Below are 10,507 nucleotides of genomic sequence, written 5' to 3' on the forward strand. Positions count from 1 at the left end.
CAGGATCAGATTCATGAATCTGGAGCACTTTCTTGCCCAAGTCTCCCCACCCCACCTTTGTGCTGGGTCCTTTTCTTCTTTCAGGGAGAAGTACACAGTGCTGGGAGTAGACTCGGCCTTAGGTTTGTTGATATATTGCATTCCTCTGTGAGAGTGGAATTGAAGGTTACAGGCTCTAACCCAAGAATTCTTTCAGTAGCCCACTAATATCTGTGCTAATAGTCTCATGTGTAATGTGTTATTATGCTAATAAAAAGGTAAGTACATTCCTGTCTGGTTCTTCTGTCAGGGTCCTACTGATGTGGCTCTCAAACTCATAGATGCAGTTCATTGAGTCAACTCTGGTCTGATCCTCTCTTTCTTTAATTCCTACATCTGCTATAAGCTTCCACCAGCCTGGATGTCTAGTTAGCTTTCTTGAGTCAAGGGATTATTAGGTAGTGGATTTTGGAACTGTTTCTATTCTCTCCAACTTCCTTGGGTTCACATCTCTAATAGAACAAACTCAGGGTATATATGTCCTTGCACAGATCTGACCTCCACACGAGGGATCAGATTTGGGATGAAACTTCTGACCTATATTCCCTTGCCTTTTCGTATCTTCAGGATCCAACCATGTTGTGATTTCTAGACAAAAAGGAAACACAACAAATTTGTGAAGTATTTGCTCTCCCTATCAAGGCAATGCAATATATATGTTCCACATTTTCAGTAATAATGGGCAGAAACACTAAAACATTGCTGACATAAGCTTATACATAATTAGTAAGCAATAATAAAGAATAAATCATTAATTCATATAAGCTGTTATTATCTTTCCATCGTAATGCTTAAATACTGAATTTTACTCCAAGTTATAGTTTTGATACTATAATAATAATATTCATAAAAATATTTTTATCCTGGGCTGTCTCAGAGAATTCAAAATGGAATGACTTAGGGTTAATTTCTTATTGAGTAGTGTTTGAAAACCATAATTAAATTTCAGGGAGATCAAGCGTTATTTGTAGCATGTGTTTCTCAAAAGTAGATAGATATTACTACTGAGTATAAAGGATGTTAATTTTATGATTTATTAAGGATTAAAATCAATTGAAAATAAACAAGTCATGGAGAACAGATAATCTCATCCAATATGTCTTAAAAATTTTATTACACTAATGTTAGTGTTTTCCCATTTCTAATACTATAATGGAAAATTAAATTCTTTTTTTTTTTAGCTAGTGTTTGCAGTTTATTTTTTTTTCTTTATACTTTTTTTTAATTCTTTTTTTTAATTTAGATAAGAAACAAGGTTGCTTCGCAAGTCAGTTCCAGGTCCCTCTCCCTTTCCCTCCCCTCCTCCCGTGCCCTCCCCCCATCCCCCCCGTTATCCCCTCATTCCCCCAGGGAGGGTGAGGCCCTCCATGGGGGTGTCCATAGTCTGTCATTTCATATAGAGCAGGGCCTAGACCCTTCCCCAAGAGTTCAGGGTGAGAGTGCACCTCACATTGTTCTATGGGAGTCCAAAGTCCGTGTGTATACTTGGGATGGGTACTGATCTGCTGCCCAAGGCTCAATAGATTACCTAGGCCTCCTCACTGACACCCAGATTCAGGGGGTCTTGATCAGTCCCATGCTGGATATCCAGGCTGATGCCTGGGATTCAAGAGTTAACCTTTGTCTGGTCCGCAGTTTCTGGGGGTTAAACCAGCCCAGTCTTAATCCCTTTGATCATCAGTCCTCCCTCTCTGTTACTGGCTTTCTTGAGTTCAGCTCAGTACTTAACCAGCCACTAAATGTAGTTTCTGTTTCCCAGACTGTCTGGCCATAGGATTGTAGGCTGGCACTCCCCAGATCTATGTCTAAAATCCATATATGAGAGAGTACATGCCATGTTTCTCTTTTTGTGACTGGGTTACCTCACTCAGGATGGTTTCTTCTAGTGTCATCCATTTGCCTGCGAATCTCATGATTCCATTATTTTTTTCTGCTGAATAGTACTCCATTGTGTAAATGTACCACATTTTCTCTATCCACTCTTCGGGTGAGGGACATCTAGGTTGCTTCCAAGTTCTGGCTATTACAAATAAAGCTGCTATGAACATAGTGGAACAGACATCTTTGTTGTATGAATGGGCATCTTTTGGGTATATGCCTAAGAGTAGAGTTGCTGGGTCTCGTAGTAGGTTTATTCCCATTTTTCTGAGGAATCTCCATACTGCTTTCCAAAGTGGCTGAACCAGTTGGCACTCCCACCAGGAATGGAGGAGTGTCCCCCTTTCACCACATCCTCTCCAGCATAAATTGTCATTGGTGTTTTTGATTTTAGCCATTCTGACAGGAGTGAGATGGTATCTCAGAGTTGTTTTGATTTGCATTTCCTGGATGGCTAAGGATGTTGAGCACTTTCTCAAGTGCCTCTCAGCCATTTTAGACTCCTCTATTGAAAACTCTCTATTTAGTTCTGCAGCCCACTTTTTAATTGGGTCCTTTGCTGTTTTGGAGACTTGCTTATTGAGTTCTTTGTAAATTTTGGAGATCAACCCTCTGTCACATGTGGGATTAGTGAATATTTTTTCCCATTCTGTGGGCTGCCTTTTTGTCTTGCTGACTGTGTCCTTTGCCTTACAGAAGCTTCTCAGTTTCAGTAGGTCCCATTTATTAATTGTTGATCTCACTGTCTGTGCTACTGGTGTTATGTTCAGGAAGCTGTCTCCTGTACCAACTCGTTCAAGGGTACCACCCACTTTATCTTCTATGAGGTTCAGTGTGGCTGGATTTATGTTGAGGTCTTTGATCCATTTGGACTTAAGTTTTGTGCATGGCGATAAACATGGATTGATCCGCATTCTTCTACATGCCAGTCTCCAATTATGCCAGCACCATTTGTTGAATATGCTTTCTTTATTCCATTGTATATTTTTAGCTTCTCTGTCAAAGATCAGATGTTCGTACGTGTGTGGGTTAATACCCGGATTTTCAATTCGATTCCATTGGTCTACCTGTCTATTTTTGTGCCAATACCAAGCTGTTTTCAGGACTATAGCTCTATAATAGAGCTTGAGGTCAGGGATGGTGATGCCTCCGGATGTTGCCTTGTTGAACAGGGTTGTTTTGGCTATCCTAGGTCTTTTGTTTTTCCATACAAAATTGATTATTATTCTTTCAAGGTCTGTGAAGAATTGTGCTGGGATTTTAATGGGGATAGCATTGAATCTGTAGATTGCTTTTGGCAGGATTGTCATTTTTACTACATTGATCCTACATATCCAAGAGCATGGGAGATCTTTCCATTTTCTGAGGGCTTCTTTAATTTCTTTCTTTAGAGATTCAAAGTTCTTACAATACAGGTCTTTCACTTGTTTGGTTAGCATTACCCCAAGGTATTTTATGTTGTTTATGGCAATTGTAAAGGGTGATGTTTCTCTGATTTCTCTTTCAGCCCTTTTATCATCTGTATATAATAGGGCTACTGACTTTCTTGAGTTGATCTTGTAACCTGCCACTTTTCTGAAGGTGTTAATCAGCTGTAAGAGTTCCCTGGTAGAGTTCTTTGGGTCATTGATGTAAACTATCATATCGTCTACAAACAGTGAAAGTCTGACCTCTTCCTTCCCAATTTGTATCCCCTTGATCCCCCTTTGTTGTCGTATGGCAATAGCTAGAACTTCATGTACCATGTTGAAAAGGTATGGAGAGAGTAGACAGCCTTGTTTTGTTCCTGATTTTAGAGGAATTGCGTTGAGTTTCTGTCCATTTAGTTTGATGTTGGCTGTTGCTTTACTGTATATGGCTTTTATTATGTTTAAGTATGTCCCTGTTATCCCAGATCTCTCCAAGACCTTTATCATGAAGGGGTGTTGGATTTTGTCAAAGGCTTTTTCAGCATCTAGTGAGATGATCATGTGATTTTTGTTTTTCAGCTTGTTTATATGGTGGATTTCGTTGATGGATTTTCGTATGTTGAACCATGCCTACATCCCTGGGATGAAACCTACTTGATCGTGGTGAATGATTGTTTTGATGTGTTCTTGGATCCGATTTGCCAGTATTTTATTGAGTATTTTTGCATCAATGTTCATGAGTGATATTGGTCTGAAGTTCTCTTTCTTGGTTGTATCTTTGTGTGGCTTGGGGATCAAGGTTATTGAAGCCTCATAGAAAGAGTTTGGCAAAGACCCTTCTGCTTCTATTGTGTGGAACACTTTTAGAAGAATTGGTATAAGCTGTTCTTTGAATTTGTGGTAGAATTCTGCACTGAGGCCATCTGGACCTGGACTTTTTTTGGTTGGGAGACTTTTGATGACAGCTTCTATTTCCATAGGGGTTATAGGTCTATTTAAATTGCTTATCTGTTCTTGATTTAGTTTTGGCAAATGATAGCTGTCCAGGAAGTCATCCATTTCCTTTAAATGTTCGAATTTTGTGGAGTACAGGTTTTCAAAGTATGACCTAATGATTCTCTGGATTTCCTCAGAGTCTGTTGTTATGTCCCCCTTTTCATTTCTGATTTTGTTAATTTGCATGTTCACTCTCTGCTCTTTGGTAAGTTTGGACAAAGGTTTGTCTATCTTGTTGATTTTCTCAAAGAACCAACTCTTCGTTGCATTGATTCTTTGTATTGTTTTCCTGGTTTCTACTTTGTTGATTTCAGCCCTCAATTTGATTATTTCCTGGCGTCTACTACTCCTGGGGGAGTTTGCTTGTGAGGAGCCGCCCTCGCTATCGCTATCGCCATTAGAAGATGGCGCTGACATCTGCTGTCAGTTGGAGTTTACCGTTTAAGCTGTGCCTCACCCGTCATCTGGGGTGATGAGCAAACCACCAATCCCGGCTCTACACGTCTCACTCGGAGCTCCTAGGCTTATATAAGGGGCTGGGTTTCTTAGCTTGGGGTCTCCCTCTCAGAAGCTGATCATCTATCTCTCAAGATGTATTAAAGCTTTACTGCAGAAGGATCCGAGTGTCCTGCGTCGTTCTTGCTGGCGAGACGGTAGCGCTGGACATCTGGTGCCAAAACCCGGGAACTCTTCAACATTGCCGGCGCCGCTGGAGACCCTTCGGAAGATGGGGCAGATTCAGAACTGCAGGGACGTAAGTTCAGAGAGGTATGCTTTATCCTGAACACCCCTTTTCTCGACTTTGGCCTTAATTTGTCATCACCGTGGGACGGGTCAGTGGAGGCTTTGGTGCTAGTCCTGTTTGTCCTTCTTCTTCATCGTGGCTGGTGCTGACAGAACGGTGCTGTCAGTCTGGTAAAGGAGTCGAGCGCTGTTTTTTAGATAACCCGCTAGCGCGATGGGATTGTCACAGTCAGTGGTTACTGCCCTACAGACTGTGCTAAAACAAAGAGATCTCAAAATTGCACCACGAACACTTCAAAATTTTGTGAAGGAGGTAGATAGAGTGGCACCATGGTATGCTTGTTCCGGGTCCCTCACTGTGGCCTCATGGAACAAGCTAGGTAAAGAACTAGACAGGAAGCATGCAGAAGGAGATCTCCGCTTAGGTACCAAAGCCATTTGGAAGCTAGTTAAAAACTGTTTGGAGGATGAGGCCTGTCACCCTGCTATAGTAGAAAGTCAGGGAACCTTAGAGGAAGTTCAGGATAGCATGTAAGAAACTGAACGGAGTGAGAGAATGGGAGCTCGCAAAAAGAAAGACATGTCTAAGAAAAAAGGCCCTCCCCAAGAAGTTAAGAAAAGGGGAGAGAAAGAAGGGAGTGATCATTCACCCCCTAACAAATCTAAGAAAAAGAAAAAGCCAGAATCTAGCCTATACCCTACGGTAGAGCTAGAAGCCTTGGAGCTAGATAATTCCGATTCTGACACTCTGGATTCTAGCGAAGAAGGTGGTCTAGAGGAGGAGGTGGCACGGTATGAGGAAGAAAGATATCACCCTGATAGACACCGGCCGCTGAAAACAAAAATGAATGTGAGGCCACCGCCTATAAATCCGGCGGGCTCACGCCCCTCGGCGCCTCCGCAGTATGAGCTTCGGCTGAATACTGGTACTGACTCCTTTTTACCTTTAGAGGAACGGAGAAAAATACAAATGGCTTTTCCAGTATTCGAGAATGCGGAAGGCGGAAGAGTACATACCCCCGTAGATTACAATCAAATCAAAGAATTGGCCGAATCCGTTCGTAATTATGGGGTCAATGCTAACTTTACCACAATACAGGTGGAAAGGCTTGCTAATTTTGCCATGACTCCCACTGACTGGCAGACGACAGTGAAAGCAGTGCTTCCCAACATGGGACAATACATGGAATGGAAGGCTATCTGGTATGATGCAGCCCAGGCGCAAGCTAGAGTTAATGTCACGGCTGAAGATGAGAATCAGAGGCAGTGGACATTTGAAATGCTGACAGGTCAGGGTCAACATGCCCTTAATCAAACCAACTACATCTGGGGCGTCTATGGTCAGGTGTCGGCCGCCGCTATTAAAGCATGGAAGGCCCTCACAAAAAGGGGAGAATCCAGTGGACACCTTACAAAGATTGTCCAAGGACCCCAAGAGCCATTTTCAGACTTTGTGGCCAGAATGACCGAGGCCGCCGGTCGCATCTTTGGTGATTCAGAACAAGCTATGCCCCTGATTGAGCAACTTGTCTATGAACAAGCAACCCAGGAATGTCGAGCGGCTATCGCCCCTTGCAAAAGCAAAGGTTTACAAGATTGGCTCAGAGTGTGCAGGGAGCTGGGGGGACCCCTAACCAATGCAGGTCTAGCTGCCGCCATTTTACAAATGCACAGGCGTAGAGATTTATCTAGTCGAAAAGCTTGTTTTAATTGTGGGAAAATGGGGCACCTTAAGAAAGATTGTCAATCCCCTGAAAGAACAAGAGAACTGGAGCTTTGCCGTCGTTGTGGTAAAGGTTATCATAGGGCTAGTGAATGCAGGTCAGTCCGGGATATGAAAGGGAGGCTTCTGCCCCCTATTGAAGAACCCAAGGTACCCCAATCAAAAAACGGGTCATGGGGCCCATGGTCCCAGGGCCCTCAGAAATATGGGAACCGATTTCAGAAAAGCAATCAAGAGGAAGTAGAGGCTTCCGAGGAACCCCCGGAATGGACTTGCGTGCCGCCTCTGACTTCTTACTCATGCCCCAAATGAATGTTCAACCGGTCCCAGTCCATTCCCCTGGACCTTTGCCCCCTGCCACCATTGGGCTTATTCTGGGCCGTGGCTCCTTAACTTTACAGGGACTCATTATATATCCTGGGATTGTTGACCCGTATCATAAAGAGGAGATTCAAGTTCTCTGTTCTAGCCCTCGGGGTGTATTTTCTATAAAGCAGGGAGATAGAATTGCACAACTGGTGTTGCTGCCCTCCCTCGGGGATGGAGAAACCTACACTTTACAAAAAAGGGCTATGGGATCTTCTGGAAGTGATTCAGCCTATCTGGCTATACCCCTAAATGAGAGACCTACAATAAAATTGTTAATTAATGGAAAAGAATTTGAAGGGATAATGGATACGGGAGCAGACAAAAGCATTATTTCACTCCATTGGTGGCCGAAGTCTTGGCCCACTGTTGTTTCATCTCATTCTCTACAAGGTCTTGGATACCAGTCCTCTCCTGCCATCAGTGCCTCAGCCTTAACCTGGCGGAACGCTGAGGGCAAACAGGGATGTTTTACCCCCTATGTGTTGCCACTCCCTGTAAATTTATGGGGACGGGATGTGTTACAAGCCATGGGCATGACCCTAACTAATGAATACTCCCCCAGGCATCAGCCATTATGGCAAAGATGGGGTATACAAAGGGTAGAGGCTTGGGTAGGCAAGAACAAGGCAGAATAAAACCCATTACGCAACATGGAAATCGGGGTAGAAAAGGACTGGGTTTTATTTAGGGGCCGTTGAGGCTTCACGACCCATACCGTGGAAAACAGAGGAGCCGTTATGGGTCTCTCAATGGCCTCTATCCTCTGAAAAATTAGAGGCTGTCACAAGATTAGTGCAAGAACAGGAACGGCTGGGGCATCTAGAGCCTTCTACCTCCCCATGGAATACACCAATTTTTGTTATTAAGAAGAAATCTGGGAAGTGGAGATTACTCCATGACCTGCGGGCCATTAACAATCAGATGCATCTTTTTGGCCCTGTTCAAAGAGGACTTCCTTTGCTTTCTGCACTTCCTCAAGATTGGAAGCTTATTATTATAGATATTAAGGATTGTTTCTTCTCTATTCCACTTTACCCACGGGATAGACCAAGGTTTGCCTTCACTATCCCTTCTCTTAATCATATGGAACCAGACAAGAGATTTCAGTGGAAGGTACTGCCGCAAGGCATGGCCAATAGCCCAACAATATGTCAGCTGTATGTGCAGGAGGCTTTGGAGCCAATTAGGAAGCAATTTACATCTTTAATCATGATCCATTATATGGACGATATTCTTATTTGTCACAAAGAGTTAGATGTTTTACAAAAGGCTTTTCCCATGCTGGTGGCTGAATTAAAACAGTGGGGATTAGAGATTGCCTCAGAAAAGGTTCAAATTGCAGATACAGGCCTCTTTTTGGGCTCAATGATTACTCCCAAAAATATAGTTCCTCAGAAAATAGAAATTCGCAAAGACCACTTACAAACATTAAATGATTTTCAGAAACTTCTGGGAGATATAAATTGGTTGAGGCCCTTTTTAAAAATTCCATCTGCTGATCTAAAACCCCTCTTCGATCTCCTGGAGGGTGAGCCTCATATCTCCTCACCCAGAAAATTTACCCCTGCCGCCCACCGAGCCTTACAGATGGTGGAAGAGGCCTTACAGGAAGCACAATTACAACGTATTGAGGAGTCACTACCTTTTAATCTGTGTGTTTTTAAGACAGCTCAATTGCCAACTGCAGTCCTGTGGCAACATGGACCATTACTTTGGATTCATCCAAATGCTTCCCCTGCTAAGATTATTGACTGGTACCCTGATGCTGTTGCACAGCTCGCGCTTCGCGGAATAAAAGCAGCTGTTACGCATTTTGGCAGGGATCCTGATTCCTTGATTGTGCCTTATACTGCTGCACAAGTTCAGACCTTGGCAGCCACATCTAGTGATTGGGCAGTTTTAGTTACTTCCTTTTCAGGACAAATTGATAATCATTTTCCAAAGCATCCAATTTTACAGTTTGCCCTAAACCAGGCTATAGTGTTTCCACAAGTGACAGCTAAAGACCCACTCCCAGATGGGACTGTGGTGTACACTGATGGATCGAAAACTGGTATGGGAGCTTATGTGGTCAAGGATAGGGTTATATCTAAACAATATAATGAAACTTCACCTCAAGTTGTAGAATGTCTGATAGTACTGGAGGTTCTTGAGGCTTTTCCAGGACCCCTCAATATTGTATCAGATTCCTCTTATGTGGTTAATGCAGTTAATCTCCTTGAGATAGCTGGAATAATAAGATCCTCCAGCAGAGTTGCTAACATCTTTCAGAAGATACAAGCTGCCTTGTTAAATAGGAGATTTCCTGTTTTCATTACCCATGTACGAGCACATTCTGGACTCCCAGGTCCCATGTCCTTAGGGAATGACTTAGCGGACAAGGCTACAAAGCTGGTGGCCGCTGCCTTGTCTACCCACGCACAAGCAGCAAAAGAGTTCCATCAGCGCTTTCATGTGACGGCTGAGACCTTGCGCCGTCGTTTTGCTCTATCCAGGAAAGAGGCTAGGGAAATTGTTACTCAATGCCAGAATTGCTGCGAATTCTTACCTGCTCCCCACGTGGGAATAAACCCACGTGGCATTAGACCATTGCAGATGTGGCAGATGGATATTACTCATATTCCCTCTTTTAGAAGGCTTCAATATGTTCATGTTTCTGTTGACACCTGTTCTGGTGTAATGTTCGCCACGCCCCTAACAGGGGAAAAGCCTCATATGTGATTCAACATTGCCTTGAGCCCTGGAGTGCTTGGGGAAAACCCAGAATTTTAAAAACAGACAATGGACCAGCATATACCTCTCAAAAATTCCGACAGTTTTGTCGGCAAATGGATGTTACCCATCTAACTGGCCTACCTTATAACCCTCAAGGACAGGGCATTGTGGAACGTGCCCATCGTACACTCAAATCATATCTGATTAAACAAAAGGGGAGTATTGAGGATGTTCTACCCTCGGTACCAAGAGTTGCTGTGTCCATGGCACTTTTTACCCTTAATTTCTTGAACTCTGATGCCCAAGGCCACACTGCGGCCGATCGCCACAGTTTAGAGCCTGATAGGCCAAAAGAAATGGTAAAATGGAAAGATGTCTTGACTGATCTCTGGAAAGGCCCGGATCCTATTCTTATAAGATCCAGGGGAGCTGTGTGTGTTTTTCCACAGGAGGAAGAAAACCCCCTGTGGATCCCTGAAAGACTCACTCGAAGAGCTCCTTCACAACTCCAGAATAAGAAGGATGGAGGCCAAGTGGGTGATGAAGACTCTCCTACTCGGGATGATGGTTCCTAGTATGATGGGAGAGTTACGGTGGGCCATCATGTCTACCTTCCCCTACCGATGCCAGTGAT

Source organism: Mesocricetus auratus, unplaced genomic scaffold (genome assembly GCF_017639785.1).
Source record: "Mesocricetus auratus isolate SY011 unplaced genomic scaffold, BCM_Maur_2.0 Super-Scaffold_100009, whole genome shotgun sequence".
Lineage (NCBI taxonomy): Eukaryota > Metazoa > Chordata > Mammalia > Rodentia > Cricetidae > Mesocricetus > Mesocricetus auratus.